This window comes from Gorilla gorilla, chromosome 18 (assembly GCF_029281585.2).
Source record: "Gorilla gorilla gorilla isolate KB3781 chromosome 18, NHGRI_mGorGor1-v2.1_pri, whole genome shotgun sequence".
In the NCBI taxonomy this organism is placed as follows: domain Eukaryota; kingdom Metazoa; phylum Chordata; class Mammalia; order Primates; family Hominidae; genus Gorilla; species Gorilla gorilla.
In genome coordinates, this window is record NC_073242.2 from 86,745,661 (window position 1) to 86,766,964 (window position 21,304).

The 21,304-nt window shown below is 55.0% G+C and overlaps 1 protein-coding gene across 39 annotated transcripts in view; it reads left to right on the top strand.

Moving 5' to 3' along the window:
• The first annotated feature begins 9,193 nt into the window (after nt 1–9,193).
• ADGRG1 (adhesion G protein-coupled receptor G1) overlaps nt 9,194–21,304 on the top strand; it is a 44,949-nt gene continuing 32,838 nt past the window's right edge. For 5 of the 39 annotated variants that reach the window (XM_055364387.2, XM_055364381.2, XM_055364379.2 and 2 more), the window contains exon 1: nt 18,109–18,358. The gene's annotated coding sequence lies outside the window, so the exon portion shown is untranslated. Of the gene's footprint in view, nt 9,387–9,550; nt 9,642–11,194; nt 11,350–18,031; nt 18,359–19,912; nt 20,747–21,304 lie in introns of those variants that run through there. The other 34 variants (XM_055364367.2, XM_055364393.2, XM_055364373.2 and 31 more) reach the window with 18 other exon arrangements.

Genomic DNA, 21,304 nt, shown 5'->3' on the forward strand with positions numbered 1-21,304 from the left:
GTGGGGGACCAAATTGTAGGATGCTCATGTCCCTCAGTCATGCCCCCCACGACTTGTGCAGAGGGCCAACTGTATAAGCGTTTTCCTTTTGTTGTGACCATATGACCATGAGCTGGGGGGTGACCAGCTCTCTCAGTTTACTGCAACTGAGGGGTTTCCTGGGAGGCAGAGCTTTCAGTGCTAAGCAGAGACAGTCCCCGGCAAAATGAGATGGTTGGTGACCCCAGAGGACAAACCTGGGTTGTGCTTTCTGAGCCATCTCCTGGTGCTGAGCACTTGGACCGCTTCAGCTCTCCACTGGTCAGGCTGGACAGCCCTGTGACCACAGCTTGTCACTGGAGTGTCTTTTCTTCAGGGCCCCTCTTGAGTAGGAGGAGACCAGGCTTTGAAGGTTCCTCAGAGGAGATGTACGGGACCTGAATACAGCTTTCCTGACCCGCCCCTCATAGGAGCCTGCAGGGAGGTGAGATGGGCACCCAGGACAGGGCTGAGGGCAGGCAAGGGCCAGGGGTGTGTTGGAGCTTGCTGTTTTGGCTTGCAAGAACTGGTGGTTAAATTTTTAGGCATTTTGTGAGTTGGTTGTTAAACATAGCCACTGTTAAGAATTAAATTACATACACAAAATTAAATTACAGTCATGCATTGCATAATGACGTTTTGGGCAATGACAGACCACATAGATGACGGTGGTCCCATAAGATTATATGGGGCATGTAGAGAAAGCTACAGATAGCACTTCATATTGGTCTTGCAGATCAACTAGGGGGAAATGACTGATATTCAGTAACGGTGCTGGGACATTTGGTTTTCCATGTAAGAGTATATAAATTTTAAAATGCATCCTCTAGGTTTGGATAAATGCACTCTATGATGTTTGCACAATGGCAAAATCACCTAATGACGCATTTCTCAGAATGTGTCCTTGTTGAGTGACTCATGACTGTGTATTTAAAAAGATAATAAGTACTCAGAATGAAACACTTTCTGATTATTTTACCACCATCATTCGTTGTAATGGATTGAATCCTGTTCCTCTTTGCCCCAAATTCTGAAGTTAAAGTTCTAACCCTGAGTACTTCAGAATGTGAGCTTATTTGGAGATAAAGTCTTTACAGAAGTAAGCAAGTTAATTGGCGTTTATTAGCATGGGCCTTAATCCGATATGACAGGTGTGCTTATAAAATGGGGGAATCAGACAGAGACACACACACACAGGGAGGGCACCATGTGAAGATGAAGGCAGAGATTGGAGTGAAATTTCTACAAGCCAAGCAGTGCCAAAGATGGCCAGCCAACCACCAGAAACCGGGGGGAGAGGTGTGGGACAGATTCTCTTTCATAGTCCTCAAAGGCACCAACCCTGCCAACACCTTGATCTTGGACTTCTAACGTCTAGAACTGTGAGAGAATACATTTCTGATCAAGCCACCCTGTTTGTGGTACTTTGCTGTGATAGCCATAGCAAATGAATCCATCTGTGCTCTTGAAGTTGCCATCTGTTGCACTGGTAGAGTAAAAAGAATGGTGAGCTTCTGTGCACCTTTTCCAAATGCCGTGTTCGATGTTTGCTGTCTTGCAATTGGCCGTGGCAGAAGTATTTATTTATTAAAACTTTTTGTTTTTTGGTAGAGATTGGGGTGGGTCTCAGGAGGTTGCCCAGGCTGGTCTTGAACTCCTGGCCTCAAGCGATCCTCCCACCTTGGCCTCCCAAAGTGTTGAGATTACAGACACTGCACCTAGTCAGAGAGTTATTAAAACCACAGAAATCTACAAATGTTACAAATCAGGACTTGCTTTGTTGTTTTGTTGATTGTCTAGATAGAGTTGAGAAAGCAGTGAAATGTTATTAAGGCATATTCCATGCAATCAATGTGTCATGTCTGTAGCTGTTACATCATGAACAGCACAAACAATTTGAAAACCGTGATCCGATTCAGCCAACTATTCAAAATCTGTATTCAAAATCAGACTCAGCAAAGATTCCAGTATCTGAAGACCATAATCCCACTCGGCAAAAAATTGCTCACGTCATTGATGGACAAATGAAATTCCGACATATATCTTTGTTGTTTCCTTTTTTTCTTGTTAATGTAAATGAAAATATCAATATAGGTATCCAAACAACACTTAGAGAGCCAGTTGTTAATATTTACCAGCCCACCACTAATGTGGGGCGGAGGAGGCCAGCTCTGGCCCGCCCAGGACTGAGGGGCCCAAGGCTGCAGGGCCTGCACGGGTGGGTGGACCGACTGCCTGCGTTTCAGCTGCTCTGGGTGGACCGGTTCCAGTGTCTCCTCCCTGGGAGTGGGGTGGGGGGCTGCCTTCCTACCCTCTACCCTGGGGGGCTTCTGCAGGGTTTCTGCTTGGTCCCTAGTGACCTCCGGCTATCAGGACCCTGTGGTGTTAGCAGCTGAATTTCTTTTTCTTTTCTTTCTTTTGTTTTTGTTTTGAGAAGGAGTCTCTCTCTGTCACCCAGGCTGGAGTGCAGTGGCGCAATCTTGGCTCACTGCAACCTCCACCTGCCAGGTTCAAGCAATTCTCCTGCTTCAGCCTCCCGAGTAGCTGGGATTACAGGCGCCCACCACCACGCCTGGCTAATTATTTTTTGTATTTTTAGTAGAGACAGGGTTTCACCATGTTGGCCAGGCTGGTCTCCAACTCCTGACGTCAAGTGATCCACCTGCCTTTGCCTCCCAAAGTGCTGGGATTTAGGCATGAGCCACTGCACCCAGCCAGCAGTTCAATTTCTTGATGGGGAAGTAAGAGAAGAAATAAAAAATCAATGATGTAATTAATCAAGTAATTCAATAAATATGAAGGCAAATACATGTAATGAAAGGGCAATGAAAAAAGCAAACTAAAAAACAAAAGAGTGGAGATAATTATGCCTGGTCTGGCATGCAGGAGAGGCTGCTAGGCCTAGCATTGATCGATAGCCTTTATCTTGTCAGAGCAGGGCTGAGTCCTTCAGCTACCCTCCTTGAAATATAAATCGATCCCCTCACTCCCTGTTTGAATCCACCCATGGCTTCCTGCTTCCCTCGGACTAAAATTATACTTCCATTCCTGTCTTCACATCCCGGCTCTTTGCCCTCATCTCCTTTGCCTCTGTGCTCCGGTCACAATTACCAGATCCTAGTTTCTCCAACACGCTGAGGATATTCCTCACTCTGAGCCTTTGCACATGCTGTTCCTTCTGTCTGGTATGCTGAGCCCAGGCCCACTCTTTCCATGGCTGGCTCCTCCTTATCCGTTAGGACCTTGTTACAAACATCACCTCCTCCAAGCAGCCTTCCCTAATTACCTGGCTAAAGTGTATTCCCTATTTCATTTCATCTCCACTCTTTTGTTGTTTAGGTTGCTTTTTAAATTGCCCTCCCATTACATGTATTTGTCTTTGTATTTATTGAATTATTTGATTAATTACTTCATTGATTGTTTAATTTCTTACCTTACTTCCTCATCAAGCCATCAGCTCCATGAAGGCAGGGATGGTTTCTGGGCTCTGTCATGTATGCAGAGCCCAGCTTGAGGCCTGGCACTTGGTGGGTACTTAGGAAATGTTCGTTGAATGAATGAATAAAATACATTCACTGAGAAACTGTATGACCTAGAGATAAATCATGGACCTATGGTCCAACAGAGATATGGATTCAAGTCCTGCCACTGGCACTTATTGCTGGTGTGCTCTGGGACAGGTTCTTAAATCTCTTTAGGCCTCAGTCTCCCTGTCTGTAATCCCCTACGTAATTCCCTTCAAATGATTGTTATGGGGATTAAATAAATCAATCCATGCAGTTTTAGGAATGGGCTTGGCACAGAGAGGTGCTTGGGAGTGTTGGATGCCAGTATTCTTATAAGTAAAGGGATGTGGGACTTTGGGGTTCAGGGGTTCAGAGGTTCAGAGCCTGACTTCCCATAAAAGGGGATGGGATAACTCCAAGAGGAGTTCTTGGAAGAAGGGGCATTTGAACTGGGCCATAAAGGGGGGTGGATGGCGTTTCTCTAGGCAGAGATGGCAGTAGGGAAATCAGGAGCCAGGAGGGACATCTGGTCCCAGAAAGAGATCTGCGGGCAGGCCAGACCTGCTCCAGGGCTGGGAGGAAAGCCACTGGGTGCCAGGGATATGCTCAGTATGAGCTGCCTTGTTCTAGGCCACGGCCTCTGCCCCCAGTCTTGACATTTGGTTTTCACCTGTTTCCTCCGGGTAGTTGACACACAGCAGCTGCTGACTCTGAGGAGGCGTGGGGAGGCCCAGCTGAAAATGCCCCCGGAGGTGGTGACTCAGTAGCTCCTATCTCGACCCTGGCAGAACTCAGGTAACTCAAGACACGGGGCAAACCTGGAGAGGCCCCCAAAGCTGTGCCAGGAAAGCTCTGCAGTGTCACGGAACACATGGAAGTCGCCTGATGCTACTGACTCACGGAGGCTTGGTGGATTGCTTTGAGTTGTTTTCGGTCACCCTCCATCTCCTTGTCTGTAGAACAGGGACAGGCACACCTCAGAACTGCTGGGACAGTCCGGGGAGCCTTTTGGTTGGCACAGTGTGTTTCAGAGTGGTTATCTGTCCCCCTGCCCCAGGCATCCTCATGTGATTCGCTTGAAAACACGGCAGGACGGGTCCTGTCATTATCCCCATTTCACAGATGAGGAACACTGAGGCTCAGAGGAGGGCCCTGACCTGCTCAGTACCACATAGCTGGAGAGTGATAGACCCAGGGCTGGAGTCAGACCCCAGACAGTGCACAGACGGATGATCACATATTGACAGAACTTGGATGTGACCACAGGATACAGAGAGTGGAGAACTGATCTGATGAACTGACTGCAGGAGGCAGGGTAATACCATGGCCTAGCTAGCCCTCACTTCTTTTCTAGAAAGCATGGTGAGGATGGTGGGGCTGATCCTAGGGCTGGCTGCGGAGCAGTGGCATGGAGACCACCTTCCAGAAGTGGTCAGAATGGAGGAAAGTTTTCCTATTGCTCTAATATGAGGAGGCAACACTGCAGACCAGAATGGGTTAAAAGGTCAGTAATTTATTTTTATTTTTATTTTTTGAGACAGAGTCTCTCTCTGTCGCCCAGGCTGGAGTACAGTGGCACAATCTCAGTTCACTGCAACCTCTGCCCCCCTGGGTTCTAGCGATTCTCTTGCCTCAGGCTCCCAAGTAGCTGGGACTATGGGTGTGCAACACCATGTCCAGCTAATTTTTTGTATTTTTAGTAGAGACAGCATTTTGCCATGTTGGCCAGGCTGGTCTCAAACTCCTGGCCTCAAGTGATCCACCCACCTCAGCTTCCCAAAGTGCTAGGATTAGAGGCGTGAGCCATTTCGCACGGACCAAAGGTTAGTAATTTAAATTCTCCTCTGGATTTTGATGTGGCAGATGTTTACTGAGCACTTAGCCACATGCCAGCCATGGGTGGTAGCACTTAGCATTATCTCATTTAGTCCTTACAACTCCATGGATAGATACTGCTATCACCCCCATTCTGCAGATGAGCAAACCAAGGCTAAGGGAGATAAACCAACCCGTCAGTGGAGCCGGGTGCTGACCCAGACGGTCTGCTCTAGAGCCCCATGGCTAATCACGCCTCTGCTGCCTGCTCTGTGGGCTGTTTTCTTAGTAAATCTAAGGCCCTGGTACCCAGTAGTTGCTGTGCAAATATCGGGTTAGCGGATGAATACATGAATTAGTGAAAAATGGCCCACGTAAAATAACCTGTGAGTAGGAAGAGATTTTTGGAGACTGTTTAGTCCTCCCTGCAGATGTGGTAAGTGTCTTATCTGCAACGCCCTAGCTGCACAACTCCTTGGCTTCCCTCTGAGACAGGTAGCTCACCCCCAACCTTGTGGGCAGCACCAGCTCTCAGAGGGAGCAGAGAGGCTGAGCCCGCGACCCTGCTGGAGCACAAGATGTCAGAGCTGGGGACCCTTCCTGCCTCTCCACACCTCCTATGTGCCCCAAGAGGGAAGGAGTCTGCATTTCCTGAGGCCCTCCACTGAGTGGGGGTGAGGGGTGGGCAGGCTGAGACTGGGCTTACCCAGGGCTCGATAAGGGGCCTGGAGTCCTGGTGGGAGTTCTGGAGTCAGACTGCCCGGGTGGGATCTCCGTCGCATTCCTGAACCCCCTGTGCGCTATCTGTAAAACCCGCATTATAAAGTGGCTCCTTGAGGTCAGGAGTTCGAGACCAGCCTGGCCAACGTGGTGAAAACCCATCTCTACTAAAAATACAAAAGGTAGCCAAGTGTGGTGGCACGTGCCTGTAATCCCAGCTACTTGGGAGGATGAGGCAGGAGAATTGCTTGAATCCAGGAGGCGGAGGCTGCAGTAAGCCAAGATCGCATCACTGCACTCCAGCCTAGGGGACAAAGCAAGACTCCATCTCAAAAAAACAAAAAGAAAAAAAAGTTATAAAGTGGCTTCTGCCTCTCAGGGTATGGTGAGGAGTCTGTGGGCTGATTCCTGTAATGGGCCTAGCACAGTGCCTGGTTGCCAGGATTACATAATAGCTATTATTATCATCTGCAGCCACCAGACATAGAATTGGACACTCTCCGGCTCCACCCCTTCATCCCAGGGGTGCTGGGCTAGGTCCTGGATTGGTGGTGAGGGAGGAGTCCCAGAGACAAAGCCCTGACCTCACAAATGCTCCCTAGGTACCTGATGAAGCAATTTCCTGACCCTGTCTCTTTTCTTCCCTTTATTTATTTTATTTTATTTTATTTTATTTATTTATTTATTTTTGAGACAGAGTTTCGCCTTGTCGCCCAGGCTGCAGTGCAATGGCACGATCTCAGCTCACTGCAACCTCCACCTCCTGGGTTCAAGCGATTCTCCTGCCTCAGCCCCCAGAGTAGCTGAGATTACAGGCATGTGCCACCACTCCTGCTACTTTTGTATTTTTAGTAGAGACGGAGTTTCACCATGTGGGTCAGGCTGGTCTTGAACTCCCGACCTCAGGTGATCCACTCGCCTCGGCCTCCCAAAGTGCTGGGATTACAGGCATGAGCCACCGCGCGCAGCTTCTTCCCTTCACTTTTAGAAGGCAAACAAGGCAAAGGCATGTGCCCTCATTTACTAGATGATCTGAGGCACAGAGAGGTTAAGAAACCTCCCCAAGTGTACCTAGTGAGTGAAGGTCCCAGCCCAGGGCCTCAGGCCCAGCCCCTGCTGCTCCATCACAAGCCAGGGACCCTGAGGCCAGAGGTCATGGAGGATGGAGCATGGGTGTCAGGAGTGGCAGAGTTGCCAGTGGGTAGACAGGAAGTCACTGGGACTCCCTTGGTGTCCTTATCAGGGTGGGTGACATCTCTGGGGCTGTGGGGAAACCCCGGAGCCTAGAGGTCAGGCTGTCATCCTGCAGATCCCCCTCTCTCTGACACTCCTTCTCCCTTCTGGTACCCCAACCCTGTCTGTACTCAAGCAGGAGACTCGTAGGGCAGAGCAGGCCTGCAGGCCCATGGGTGCAGCAAAGGTGGCATCGACTGTTGGGAATTTGCCATGGGGAAGAGGGGCAAGAGGGAGCTGGGACTGGGAATGCCAGTGGGGTCTGGGCTGGTCTTCAGGAATGGATCTGGGCTGTGGCCAGCAGATAACCCTTCTTTACTGCCTTGGGGAGTCAGAGAGGGCTCCAGTCCAGACCTGGATCCACCTCTGCTCCCATCTGACCACCTGTCCACATCCCTGTTTCACCTCTTGCGTCTCATCTCTACCTCGGTTCCTTTGTTCAGACACAGAATCGAGCTGGCCTCTTCCTCCTTGCCCCTTAAACACCAAGCCCTGGCCTCAGGGGATGTCCCAAAGGCCACTTTCCTCACCATATTCAGTCCGTGTGCATGTGTCCCTTCCCAGAGAGCATCTAAGCTGCCCACCCCACCTCCAACACTCTTTCCCCTTTCCTGGCTTATTTTTGTTCCATAATTCTTACCACTGGATTTATTTATTTATTTGAGACTGAGTCTCACTCTGTCACCCAAGCTGGAGTGCAGTGTCGAAATCTCGGCTCACTGCAACCTCTGCCTCCGGGGCTCAAGCAATTCTCCTGCCTCAGCCACCTGAGTAGCTGGGACTACAGGCATCTGCCACCATGTCCGGCTAATTTTTGTTATGTTTAGTAGATACAAGCTTTCACCATGTTGGCCAGGCTGGTCTCAAACTCCTGACCTCAGGTGATCCACCTGCCTCGGCCTCCCAAAGCACTGGGATTATAGGCGTCAGCCACTGCACTCTGCCGCCACTGGATATTTTTAATAATTACTTGCTTATTCATTTCTTGTCTCTCCTACAGTTCTGAGGGCAGAGGTTTCTATGTTTTCTTGGCTGCAGGATCCCCCATGCCTGGCACATGGCCTGGTGCACAGCAGGCCCTCAATAGACACTCGCTGAAGGCGTGGTGCATCCCCTGCCTGTCCACACTTTCATCCATCCACCGTCTGTGCTTTCTTCCCACATTTCTTCACCCATCAATCACCCAGAATTTCTTGATCCCAGGCCCTGTGCTGGTTCTTGGGTTTGGTGCGCTAGCAGGGCACACGGATCAGGAAAGAAAGAATTCCGACACTTAGGGATTGGTCCCAGCCAACGGGGAGCCTGGGGGACTGTGGGAGAAACAGTGGGGTGAGGGGAGGTGAGGGAAGGTTTGTAGGGTGCATTGAGGTGCCTGCAGCACCTCGCACCAGGCGTGACCCACAGCGGCACCTGATAGAGACTTTGTAGAATAAATCAGCCATTGCCTGGATGGCTTCTAGAAGGGGTGGCGGGGCTCAGACGATGTTCTCAATGTTGAGGACGTGATGCAGGAATCAGAAAGCATCTAGAGGAGGGGTACCTGGGTGTGAGAGCTTGAGAAACTTCCCCTGGAGAATTGCCAGACTGAGACAAGGAGTGAAGGGTGGGACAGGGGACAGGCAGGCAGGGTTAGGGGCGAGTGGGCCAAGGCCTGCCTGGAGGACTCTGCTGGGCACCCTCCCAGGATGCCTTGAGCGGTGGCCGCTGAGCTCTTTCCTGGAAGAGGCTTCCATCCCTGCCCCTTTGTCTACCTCAGTTCTCCCTCTGTCAGGTGTCCTGCAGGAGCCTGGAAACTCAGAGAGAAGAATGAGCAGGACTCCCCATCCCCCTCGCTTCCCGCCTCCTGACCCCACCAGCTGCTGGCTGGGGCCTGTTTTTATTACAGGCAGGTGAGTCTGGCCCAGGATTCCAGGCGTGGCCTGGACTGAGGGAGGAGGCAGGAAGAAACTCACAAAGAGTTGGCAGATCACGGATGGAGGGCAGCATCTCCCAACAGCCTGGGCGGCCGCTGAGACCCAGAGAACCCAAGGACTTCCCTGGGCTCATCCAGCCGCCTCTGCTTCCCAGGAGAGAGGTGCTGAAGTCCACGAAGAGGTGAGGGGTGGGGGCACTCAGCACCTAAGGGTCAGGTTGGCCCCTGCAAGGACACCTGGGAACAAGAGAGGGTGGCGGCTGCAATGGCTGTGGGGCAGCCGGAAATGGGGCGAGACAGACAGGCGGAGCCTCACCTGGGGCTGCCCGCCAGCCCAGACAAGCTCAGACTGGGTGCCTGTGGCCCTGGGAGGAGGTGGAAGGGGAGGAGCAGGCCACACAGGCACAGGCCGGTGAGGGACCTGCCCAGACCTGGAGGTAAGAGACGGGTGGGGGACAGGGGTGGGAAAGATAAGTGGGGTGCCACTGCCAGCCTGTCCCCCTTGACCTTGGCCATCCCTCAGGTCTAGTTCAATGCCCTGAGGGTCCCGATGTGTGTGGCCTGCCCCTTGGCCTGTTCAGGGTACTGGGCGTCTCTCAGTGGAGGCCCTGGCTGTTCTGGGGTTACCCCTTGCAGTGCACAGCATGGCCGGGCATGCTGGCATGGTGGTCATCCTAGCACCGGGAAGCTGGCAGGTGTGAGGTGTGTTCCCGGTGTCCAACGGACACTGCAGGACGCAGGGCAAGGGTGACGCCACGGAGCCTGAGCATGGACGGGAGGCAGGCGGCAGGACCTGAAGTCTCCTGCCTGCTTTCCGCAGCGCCCTGAGCAGCTTCCTCCTGGGATCCCACGGAAACCGGTTTGGGAGCAGGTTGGCCCAGGTTGTTTGACTTTTGACTGAGGAGGAGAAGGCAGCCTCCCTTAGCAAGCCAAATGGAAGGAACAGGGTGCAGGCCTGGGGGCGTGCCCAGCCAGCGGCCAGCTGAGGGTCCCCCTGCTCCCCCCAGCTGCCTGCACCCAGCATCACAGCCCTCCCTGCCCTGGCTGCAAGAGGCAGGAGGAGAACTTCAAACGGTCCCTCCCTCCACCGGCTGCTTGTCTTCTCTGGGCCAGGCCCCTCCATGGTGGCTGAGGACTCTTTGGAACAGGGAACTGTCGTGGAAGAAAGGGCCCGGCCCTGCCACTGCCTCCTGTGGGACCCTGGGCCAGGCTCCCCTGCTGTCCAGGCCTGTTTCCCTGTCTGTTCCATGAAGGAGAGGCAGGGGCAGTGGTCTGTAAACCCATAAGCTGCAGCAGTAGGCCCCTCCCCTGGTCTCATGGGCCACACACGCCAGCCAGCCAGAGGTGGGTGTCTGGAGTTGCGGGTGGGGTGCTGGCACTGTGCCCTCTCTACCAACTTGGCTCCCTGGGGCGTGTGGGCAGCAAATGGCACCCCCCACATTCCCTCTGTTAATTAGCCAGCCCCTGCTAATGAGTGGCTTCATCATTGCTCCATTACGCCTTCTGAGCCATCTGTGCCCCAGGACTTAGGGGGAGACCCTGGGGGCTCCTGGCTGCTGGGCACGGGCACATGCAGAAGGCGGCATTTCTGGGATGTGTTGGGGGGCTGGGTGCTCCGTGGGCTTTCCACAAAGTAGTTTCAACTGCAGCTCTTCATTTTACCAAGAGAGAAGTGGTGGCGGTCCTGGTGTCCAGGTGAGGAAACGGAGGCGCCCTCTTTATGATTCTCCCAGTGGGAAGTCTCTTGTAGCCAACACTTTAACACATTCTGTGCTGGGCACTGATGGGGTGTGTATGGGTGTAGGGAGTGGGGGTGGAGGTGGGGTGCACGGGGAGATCAAAGCTGACCTCCAGGAACACTGTGGCATCGAGTGAGATGATACACAGTCCTTTCGAGTTGGAGCAAGTCCTGCCATCTTTGCACACTGCTGTGCCGCCTTGTGGGTAGTCACTAAACCTCTCTGGGCCTCATTTGGCTCCCTTGGCACAGGAGCGATGATGCCTCACTGCCTGACCAGAGGCACCTGACACCAGGCCTGGCATCCGAGCAGCTGCCACTCAGACCTCACAGGCCAGGGCCAAGGGAGCTGCTGATGCAAGAGGCACAATTTTAGGGGCAAGAGCAGCAACTGGGATGGTCTTGAGGTAAGGGGATGCTGGTGACCCCATGCCAAGGCTGGGACCCCTAGTTCAGGAAGGGAGGTTTCTACAGAGGAGTCAGAGGCCTCTTCTGCTGCCCTCTCCACTGGGGGAATTTGGATTTTAAAAGAGAACCCAAGCTGGGTGTGGTGGCCTACCTGTAATCCCAGCTCCTCGTGAGGCTGAGGTGGGAGGATCATGTGAGCCCAGGCGTTTGAGGCTGCAGGGAGCTCTGATTGCACCACTGCACTCCAGCCTGGGTGACAGAGCAGGGTCCCGTCTCTAAAAAAAAAAAAAAAAAAAAAAAAACAAAACCAGAGAGAGAGTGGGGAGTTTATGCTAAACCAAAGATACAGCAGTGGCAGTGACAGAGGCTATCTAAGACAGGCAGATATCTCCATTTTACACAGGAAGATACTGAGGCACAAAAAGCTCTAATTTGATGCAAAATCTCATGGTTGGCTATTCAGAGGGCTTCAGGGTGATGCTGGGTGGCGTCTAGGTGGAGTGATGGGCAGTTTTGAGCCCCCCAACCACTGGGGCTCCTCCAGACAAGGCTGCTTCTAGCTGGGTGCCAGGCAGGGATCATCCCAGGAGCCACACTCGGAGGAGGGGCTGTGCTTCTGGCTCCAATAGCCTGAGCTGCAGAGGACACCGTGACATGCAGGGATGTGTAGAGTCTCACCGAAGAACCCAGACCTCTGGACGCCCAGCCATGCACACTGCAAGAGGGGCCCAGGCTGGCAGGCATGTGATTGGGTGAGGGAAGGGCTTGTTAGACGTGGCTCAGCCTTGCTCTGGGCTGAGGGGCTTCTGAAGGCTGGGGGCAGGGGTATGGCCAGAATGACCTGTTCTGGATGGATCCAACCTTCCTGCCAAGTGCGCTTGGGAGGCTAGGCTAAAGGTCAGACATTCCGTCATGCTTAGGAAGAGGGGGCGGCCACACTGTCTACCTTCTATCTCAGGCAGCGGGGCACCCAGGCATGCCTTCCCCGCTGGGGAGGTCAGCAGGCGGGGGTGGACCTTGGAGGCCCAGCCAGCCTGAACCCTAAGGAACTGCATTCTGCAGTGGCCCCTTCCCGGCAGGGCAGGGACAGGGTGACCCTGGGGGAGGGAGAACGTCTGTCTGCATCTGGCTCAAGGCCATTTCTTGTTGGCATGTGGTCAAGTTGCCATTGGAACCAAGAAGATGGTATGGAGGGGGAAAGCAGGACTTAAATAAGGCAGCTCTAATCCTGTGTGACCTGAGTCAGTCCCTTTCCCTCTCTGAGTCTCAGTCTTCTCCTCTCACAAATGGGGCAAATCCTCCTTGGCAGGGTTGTGGGGGAAAATGCAAGTCACCTGCCTAGCACAGGATAAGTGCTAAACAGGGGTTCACCTGCTCCAAGTCTAGAACCTTCAGGGGGTGGGGTGGATAGAGGCCAGTGCTGCAGCCAGGTGTGGACACAGGAGCCCGACTGGCATCCGGGGAGTGCCTCCTCCCTGACCACAAGCTCCAGCGCTTTTGAAACCAGATGCAGGTTAAACATGGGCAGGGCACCTGCCGAGGCTCCACTCACCAAGGGAGCCAGCTAGATGGAGTCAGTCCTTGGAGCTCCAAATAAGGTATCAGAAAATGTCTTGGACCTGGGCATGCTCGCCCCTCCTGTGTGCCCGGCCTTTCATTCTATCATCTGAGCTGGCACCAAGGCTTGCATCCTAAGGCTGGTCCTGAAGCACCACTAGATTTGTCCCGTTTTAGCGATGAGGATGACCTTGCTTCCCCCGCATCTTGGCTAGGCCAGGCTCCCTGCTCTTTCCCCGACTGGGGGATGGGCAGTGGGTGGGGGAGGTGGGCCTAGGGAACCAGACACACAGCTCCCTTTGTGAAGGCGGCTGAGTCACATGTGTAACGCAATCCCTGCTGGGCCTGGGCCCTGAGGCGGGTGTGATGGGAGATGGCGTTATCATGGGACTGTGGGTACCCCCACGCCTGTGTCCAGGAGGCTTTCCCACAGGAGATAGCAGGGAGGTGGCTGGGAACACTGGCCGCAAAACACATGGTCTGAGATCAGGTCCTGACTCTGTTGCCAACTTGCTGCAAAGCTTTGGGAAGTTCCTCTCTCTGAGCCTCAGTTTTCATCTCTGTTAAATGGGAACGATCATCACTGTTTTGTAGAGGAGGTAGTAGATGTGAAAGGGTTCTGCAAACTGCAAATGGTGGAGTTCTGGGCCTTTGGCATTCATGTGGACTTTATCATAATAATAATGATGTTGGCCAAGATTTATTGAGCACCTACTGTGTGCCAGGCATTGTGCTCAATGATTTATATGGTCACTCAGCTTGCAAGGGGAGAAGCCTGGATATGAACTGCTCTTGTCTAAAAAATATCCACCTCTGAGGCTGGGCGCAGTGGCTCACACCTGTAATCCCAGCACTTTGGGAGGTCAAGGTGGGAGGATCGCTTGAGCTCAGGAGTTCAAGACTAGCATGGGCAACGTATCAAGACCCTGTCTCTCCAAAAAAATACAAAAGTTAGCCTGGTGTGGTGGGGCATGCCTATAGTCCTAGCTACTTGAGAAGTTGAGGTGGGAGAAGTTGAGCCCAGGAGATTGAGGCTGTAGAGAGCTATGATTGCATCACTACATTCCAGCAAGGGCAACAGAGCGAGGCCCTGTCTCGAAAACAAAGAAAAAACCCACTTCTGAGCAGGCAGTGGTTGCTCATGGCCATTTGCACAGGTGGGGACAGCTCTTCACTGTTTGCTAGGCTGGTTCCCACTAAATGCTGCTGCTCTGGCTAGAGGGTTAGAGATAGAAAAAGGGGCTGAAGACCTCCTCCTAACCCTCCCAGCCCCACCATGTCTTCCTACTCCCCCAGGCCTCAGTCACAGCAGACAATAAGGATGCCCTAACCTCTTATCCCTGTCCTGAGGCCCTCATGTTCTTGAAGAACTCCTCCTACCTCCCTGGCAGCCCCCTCTCCACCTCCTTTGCAGGCCCCTCTGAACACTCCTTTGCAGGCTCCTCTGAATAACAGTGCCCTGGCCAATGCATCGGGGTGCCCATTGTCTGCCAGGCCTGGGCTGCAAGATTTACGCATGTGGCCTCATTTAATCGGCCCAATAGAAGGTGCTATTTTGGTCCCCACTTGGCAGGCAAGGAGATAAATGGATGGAGAGATGCTTGCCCAAGTCATCCAGCTGGCCGGCTGGGAGTAGAGGCCAGCTGGCCTGAACCCAGAGTATGTGATCACAGACTCCGGGCTCAGAGAGGGTGCAGCAGCATTGCCCCCTCTCCTCTGTCCCTCAAAACGAAGGGTTTCCTGCACCTTCAGCTTTCTGCTTTCCCCACACCATCTCTGGACTCCGTTGCCAGCCAATGATGCCATGACCTTCTCTGGGCCTGGCGACCCCAGTCCCTCACTGCTGAGCCCCAACGACGTGTTTCCAGCTGCCTTGGGAAGCAGGGGGGACCTGTGGCTTCCCCACATGACACAGAGCTACCCCCATTCCATTGTGCACAGGGCAGTCTCTTCTCTGCCTTCCGGATCTGCACCCCATCTTGTGCCCCGATGCTTCAGGGACGTTTCAGACATCTTCTCCCTCTCCTCGGTCCCCACCTTCACTTGTCGGGTTGTGGGGGGTGGGGTGTCCCAGCCCTTTTCCTGGTCTCTTGGACCAAAGTCTCCTCGCCAGCTCTTCCCCCATCTGCCTCCTTCAAGGCCCCATCTGGACCCAACTTCCCCTCTACTCCTCTGCCCATCCCTCCGCATCATTGCTGGTACAGGTCCCTGGCGTCTAGACCAGGGCTTCTCACACCTCCAATTCTGGAATCCCCTGGGCATCTTATTAAAATACACGTTCAGATTCAGCAGGTCTCAGGCTATCTGTAGGTCTGAAGACCACATTTTGAGGGCTAATGAGGCCTCTCCCTACCCAAACATCTTCTCTGGCTCCCCAGTGCCTTTGATTTAAGCCCAAACTCTACACTTTCAAAATCTTCCAGAATCTGCCCCTTGCTGCCCAGTTAGATCCCACTTCCTTCCAAGCATGGCTCCATGCCCTACCTCTCCACCTCAGCCAATGCTGTTCCCTTTGCCTGGGGTGCCGTTCCTGCTGGTCTCTGTTTATCGAAGCCCCCTTCTTCTCCTTCAGGTCCCAGCAGGGGCTCTGGGGTCTACACGCTTAGTTCAGATCCTGGCTGTTATAGAAAGGCGTGGGTAGCCCTCCCTGTACCTCGGTTCCCCTTCTGTAAAGTGGGGATAGACTGTTGTGAGAACAGAAGGAGAAGATGAAGTGCCTAGCAGGGGCCGGATACCTGGTGTCCCGTGTTTGGTTACAGCCCACACACCTGGAGGCCCAGCCAGGTCCAAGCTGTGCGACCTTGGCTAAGTTACTTCATGTCTCTGACCATCTCTAACATACAAGTGGTACCCAACCCACAGGGTTGTGTGGATAAAATGAGGATGATCTGTACAAGCAGAGCATCTTACACCATAAAACCTCCAGACATAGCAGGTGATTATTAGTCCTGTTATCAGCACTCATAACAGATAGTGTTGTGTTTAACAATTCATTGAATTTCTCCCCCTTTACTCCCAGAGCCCCCCTGGATGTTGAATACCAACTCCAGGTATCACTACTATGAGAACCAGGCTTGTCTCCCTAGCCAGACTCAGAGCTGGGGGCCTGCTTCCTCACCTGCCTGCCCCTAGCTCATAGTAGGTCTCTGCAAAGCCCGACGGTGAGAGAGGCAGGCAGAGCTGGGCAGCCAACTCCGCCCAGCTGGGCAGCCCCATAAGCCTCTCCTATGTGGCCAGAGTGGCAGCTGGCTCCGCACTCTCTTCAGCCATCTGCAGAGAGAGTGGTGCCTTCAACTCTCCATCTGTGCCTTTCTGGTCAGCACTCTCTGTGGGGTGTGTGTGTGGTGGTGGTGGGGGTGGGGGGACAGCCGCCCTGTGGGCCTGGTCCCTGCGGAACAGCTGAGGCTGCCCCGGTTACCAATTGATCAGGCCCTGAAGGACTGACCTTGGGGAAACTGAGGCAGAGGTGGTGGTATGTCAGGGACTCCCCATCCTCCCCTAGATAACTCACTTGCCCTCCCTTGTTAGTGGGCCCCCAGTGTAGGCTGGCCTCTGCTGCTTTGGCAATAAGGGAGTTCCCACTGCAGCCCCGGGAGAGAGCAGAGGGTATGACATGGGCCCAGTCCCCACTGTGCCTCCCTGCCCCAGGTATTGGCCCACAGCCTGGACTGGGGGCTGTGAATGTGGGGAGCACAGTGCCGTTTTCTGGAAGCTCTCACCTTATGGCCTCCCTGCACCCCACGGGGTGGCTTTGTGGCCCTTCCTTTCTGCAGCTTGATTTCAGGCAGATAGGTGAGGAGTGCAGTTCACCTGCAGCAGCCCTGGCTCCTAGGCTGCCCGAGACGTTCCATTCATTCTTCCTCCACGTGGCATGGGGAAGCTTTTCCTGGCCCCTTTGTTTAGAAGGCAGATCTCTACTGGAGAGAAGGAATCTCAAGTTCCCCAAGCATCCACGTGTCCAGGCCCCAGGCTGAGGCCTGGGGTGCTGGATTGCTGAGTGGTTAGGAGACCCGCTATGGAGCCAGACGGCCTGTGCTCCCCCCATCCCAACTCAGGCACCTCCCTGCTGTGTGACCTTGGGCAGGTTAATTCTCATCTCTGAGCTACATGTATCTGCCTTAAGCTCCCTCTTCTTTATCACCACATTCATAGGGAGTATTTATTGAGGGCTTGGCAAGTACCAGGCACTGGTCTGAGTAGCAGGTTTGACTTCTCTCCACTGCCAGGGGCGCTCTGGAGCTGGAATGCAGACGGTGGTCAGCGAGTGTAATTACTGTTATTGTCACCACTCACCCTTCTGGCATTGTAAAATCCTCCCAGCACATCTGACTGAGGAATCATCTATCCTCATTGCTCGGAGGAGGGCAGACAGGAGCCTCTGCAGGGAGTGTGAGTTATCCAAAGCCTCCTGACTCGAGAAGGGCACTGAACCCCAGCAGCGGGAGGCGCTGCTGACAGAGGAATGACCAGAAGGGGGATGGGGCATGGCCCATTTCCACACTTCTCTGTCTGAGCTTTTGGGGCCACTGGGAATGGCTCTTCACCCAGGCCTCGGTTTCCCCTTTGGCTCAGCAGATGGATTAAAGGAGGCTGTTTCCAGAAGCCCCTGGGGTCTCAGAATCCAAAATGACTTGGGATGTTGAAACTGTGGGTGCTTGAGGAGCACTGAGAGGGGAGACGGATCACCCCCCAGAGGGGACGCAGGTCAGCCGGTCAGTCGTGCGTGGCCTGGCTGGCCTCCTGCCCGGCTGCCTGTCACCCGCTCCCTCCCGACTGCCTTCCGCTCTGCCGGTCAGCACTGGCTCCCGTCGGCTGCCAAGGAGGCTGGACTCTCCTTCAGGAAAGGGCAGTTGTCGCCCTGACCTGGGGGGTGGGCGGACAGCATCCAAGGGCCCTGTTGCCGTGGCAACCCCGGCCTCTCTGTGGGAACTTTGGGGAGACTGGCCCTGGGAGGCGACAGATGGAGGCTGAGGAAGCAGAGTGATCCCCGGCCCCTTCCTGTCCCTGAACACTGTCTGCCTGGATGAGGGGTGAGGCTGAGGTGCCCCCTTGCCCGGCGCTGAGTCATGGGCATCCCCCAGGATCACTGCCTCAGCGCTCTCAGCCCTGCCCCCTCCTGGTCTCCCTCTGAGAAATCCATGACTCACATATATCGTCCGTCATCCCCAGTCAAGCTCAGGGAGGAGGGAGGAGCCCAGCTGGGGCAGGAGGGGGGTGTCTCCCCACCAAACAAACCCGGTCCCTCCCTCTCCGCACTAGCTGTCTGCCCTGCCCTGCCGTAGGAGATGGGCTGGGAGCCTCCCACGCTCTCCAGCTCACTCGGCAGGCAGCGGGGACCAGGGCTGGCAGGTTAAGCCTCTGGGGGTGGATCCTGAAAGGTGGTCCAGCCGCCTGGCCCTGCGTGGGACCCTCCACCTGGCAGCAGGTACCCAAACAAGGGCTGGACAGCAGGTGGGAAGAGGAATAGTGTGAGTGTGAGAGTGTGTGTGTGAGTGTGAGAGTGTGAGTGTGAGAGTGTGAGTGCGAGTGTGTGTATGAGTGTGTGAGTGTGAGTGTGTGAGTGTATGTGAGTGTGAGTGTGGATGTGTGCATCCGTGCACGGGTGGCTGTTGGACAGTGGGTAGGGTGAAATGGGGAAATGGGGGGGGTCTTGGTATCTTGGTGGGATCTAGCCCAGGTCAGCATGGCCGTGGGTGGGTCTCTAGAGTGGGAGTGGACCCACAAGGAGATGCCTGGGAGGGGACTGGGGCCCAAGGGGAGCGACACCTCCCGGGGCTCCCAGGCATTTTGTAGCTGGAGAAGCTGAGGCTCAGAGTGGTACAGTCACTGGGCCCAGCAAGCTGGGGTCTGCTCGCTAGGCTGTGAGATCAGTGCTCCCACTACACAGATGGGAGAACCGAGGCTCTGGGAGGGCACGTGGCTTGCCCAAGGTCACCTAGCACATCCAGGTATAGAAAGCCAGGGGTCAGGCTCAGGGAGGGGGTGGCACTTGAGGGAACTCCTGAGGGCAGCTTTCCTGCAGCTATCCCTGGGGCTGGGTCCGGGGTCCCCACTGAGCAAGGGACAGCCGTGCTCTTCATCACCAAGGCCAGCTTTGGGAGAAGGTGGCCCCGCAGGGTCTCTGAACGTGGGCCACCTGGGTGAGAGTCCTGGAACCGGTGACAGGCAGACGGGGAAGCGCAGGCTGCGGGCTGAACACCCTGCCCGTTGCCACCAGACCTCAGGGCTCCATCTGCCTGGCACTGATAGGACTTCCCACCCTGGTCCCCGTGGGGGCTGGGAGTGTGTAAGAAACCAATGATTCCTGTCCTCCCCCGTCCCCAACCCATCTCCCCTGTGTGGTAGAGTTGGGGTCTCCCTGTGCCCCACTGGGAGGGGCCTGATGTTCATTTTACTGAGTGGGGAGGAGGGGATGGGTCAAGGCAGGGGCCTCCCACCCCCACCAATGTGGAGCAGTTGTGGCCTGGGGTCCACGGGCTGTGTAGGAATAGCCTTTGTGGCTCCTTCAGTGGACCAAGGAAGTTATTTATAGAAGCATTTATTGAGCACTTACTGTGCACTCTGTGCTCTGTCGGGAACATGGCCGTGAGTGAGGCAAATAAGGTATCTCAGAACTCGTGAGTGACCCAGACCCAGAGCCAAGCCCCCTGCCCCTCCCAGAGGGTAGCCCCGGGCAGCCTGTTGGCTCCTTGGGGTCAGAGACTGTGTGAGAAGGAGCATATCTGGGCATTAATAACCATGGGCTGCCAAGTTGGCTCCCCAGAGCCCAGGCAGGGGTCCTGTTGGGCTCTTTTCTGCCAATGTCCAGGTGTGGAATGAGCTCTTAGGGCCAGACCTGACCCCTTCTTTGCTGCAGGGACCCGAGATATGGACCCACCTTGGTCACAGCATCACTGTGGCCCCCTTGCCCTTCCTCTCCTCTGGCCTCAGGAGCTTAGCTGCTAAATGGGTGTGTAGGGGTGATCACAGCTGCCCTGGCTCCTGTAGGCCTGGGGCTTGGCTCCGAGAGTGTCGGGTGATGGAGAATGCCGCTCCAGGTGTGATCTGTGATGGACAGGCTGTGTCCTGGCCTGGGCCACTGGGCAAGGGCCAGTCAGCCTGGTGTGACACTTCCTTTTGTCAGGGATACAAACAAACAAAACAGTTAGGAGGTGAGATGGAGGCGTGAGATAAGCTTGCTAACAGAGGGCCCAGAGAAGGGGAAGAGGACCAGGGAGGCTCTGCGGAAGGCACTTAGGCTGGGCTTGGGAGAAGGTGGGAGGGGAAGGGACTGATGTCTATATGAGCACTGTAGGGGGAGTCCTAGTGGAGGAAACTACTTAGGAAAACATTTGGGGAATGATACAAGCTGGGGACCATGGGGAGGGTGATACCGGACCCCTGGCATGGGTCATTTCATGGGACTTGATGAGCCAGGCCAGCAGGTCTCAGTCTGCTCTGTGGCGGGGAAGAGAGGCAGGAGGACTCGCCAGGCAGGTGCTGTGTGGGGCTGGTGGCCCAGGCTGCAAACCCAGCAGGACGGGGAGGGGCAGGATGGGTGTGCAGTGTGAGGTTGGCCAGGCAGTCCCAGTCTCTGGCTGCTGGGTTAAGGCTCAAACTTGGAGGCAGCTTCACGTGTGAGGGAGACGAGGGGGAGGTGGCGCCCAGTCGAGGGGAAGGACAGGGAGAGGTGGCAGAGCTGCAGCAGGGTTGGTGTGGGGGTTGGCCCCCTGGCAAGGCCCAGCATGACAAAGGCAGGTGCGAGGAGTGGGCAGGACAGCCGTGGAGGGACCACTGCGGACTGTCCTCCAGCCGGACTGGGATGCGGGTTCCGCCATCCTGTGCAGAAGCTGTGTGCAGGTGGGGTCTGGGGGGCTGTGCCATTTCAGGGATGCGGGATGGGCTTCCATGTGGCTGGGCTTCCATGTGGCAGGGCTCCCAGGGAGGCCATGGAGGAGGCCGTGGGGAAGTCGGGTGGAAGTAGGGAGGAGAGGGGAGTGTGACAACAGAGCCCCAAACCCCAGCACCACCTCCTCCTCCCAGACTGGAGCTTGAGCAGGGCTCAGCCCCCGTCCCCATGCTGGGGGTGGCCCTGTGGAGCCCGCCTTCTGACTCACAGCAGATGGGGACATCATGTGAGCAAACCCAGCAGTCAGGGGTGACCAGACGCAGCAACTGGGCAGATGGCAAATGGGGGGTGGGGCGGGCTGGCACAAAGGGGTCTCTCAAACCGGGTGGGGCGGGGCTGTGGCATGGCCTCAGCCTCCCAGGCCTCCTTTCTCCTGAGCCGTCACTCGGCTGAGACCCTGCCCCTCCTCCTGTCTCTGGTGCCCCATCTGGGGCTCCTTGAGGCCCCCAGGGGAGCCCTGTAGATTCTGGTCTTAGGTCTGGACTGCTGGGTAGAGGGGCCAAGGGTTG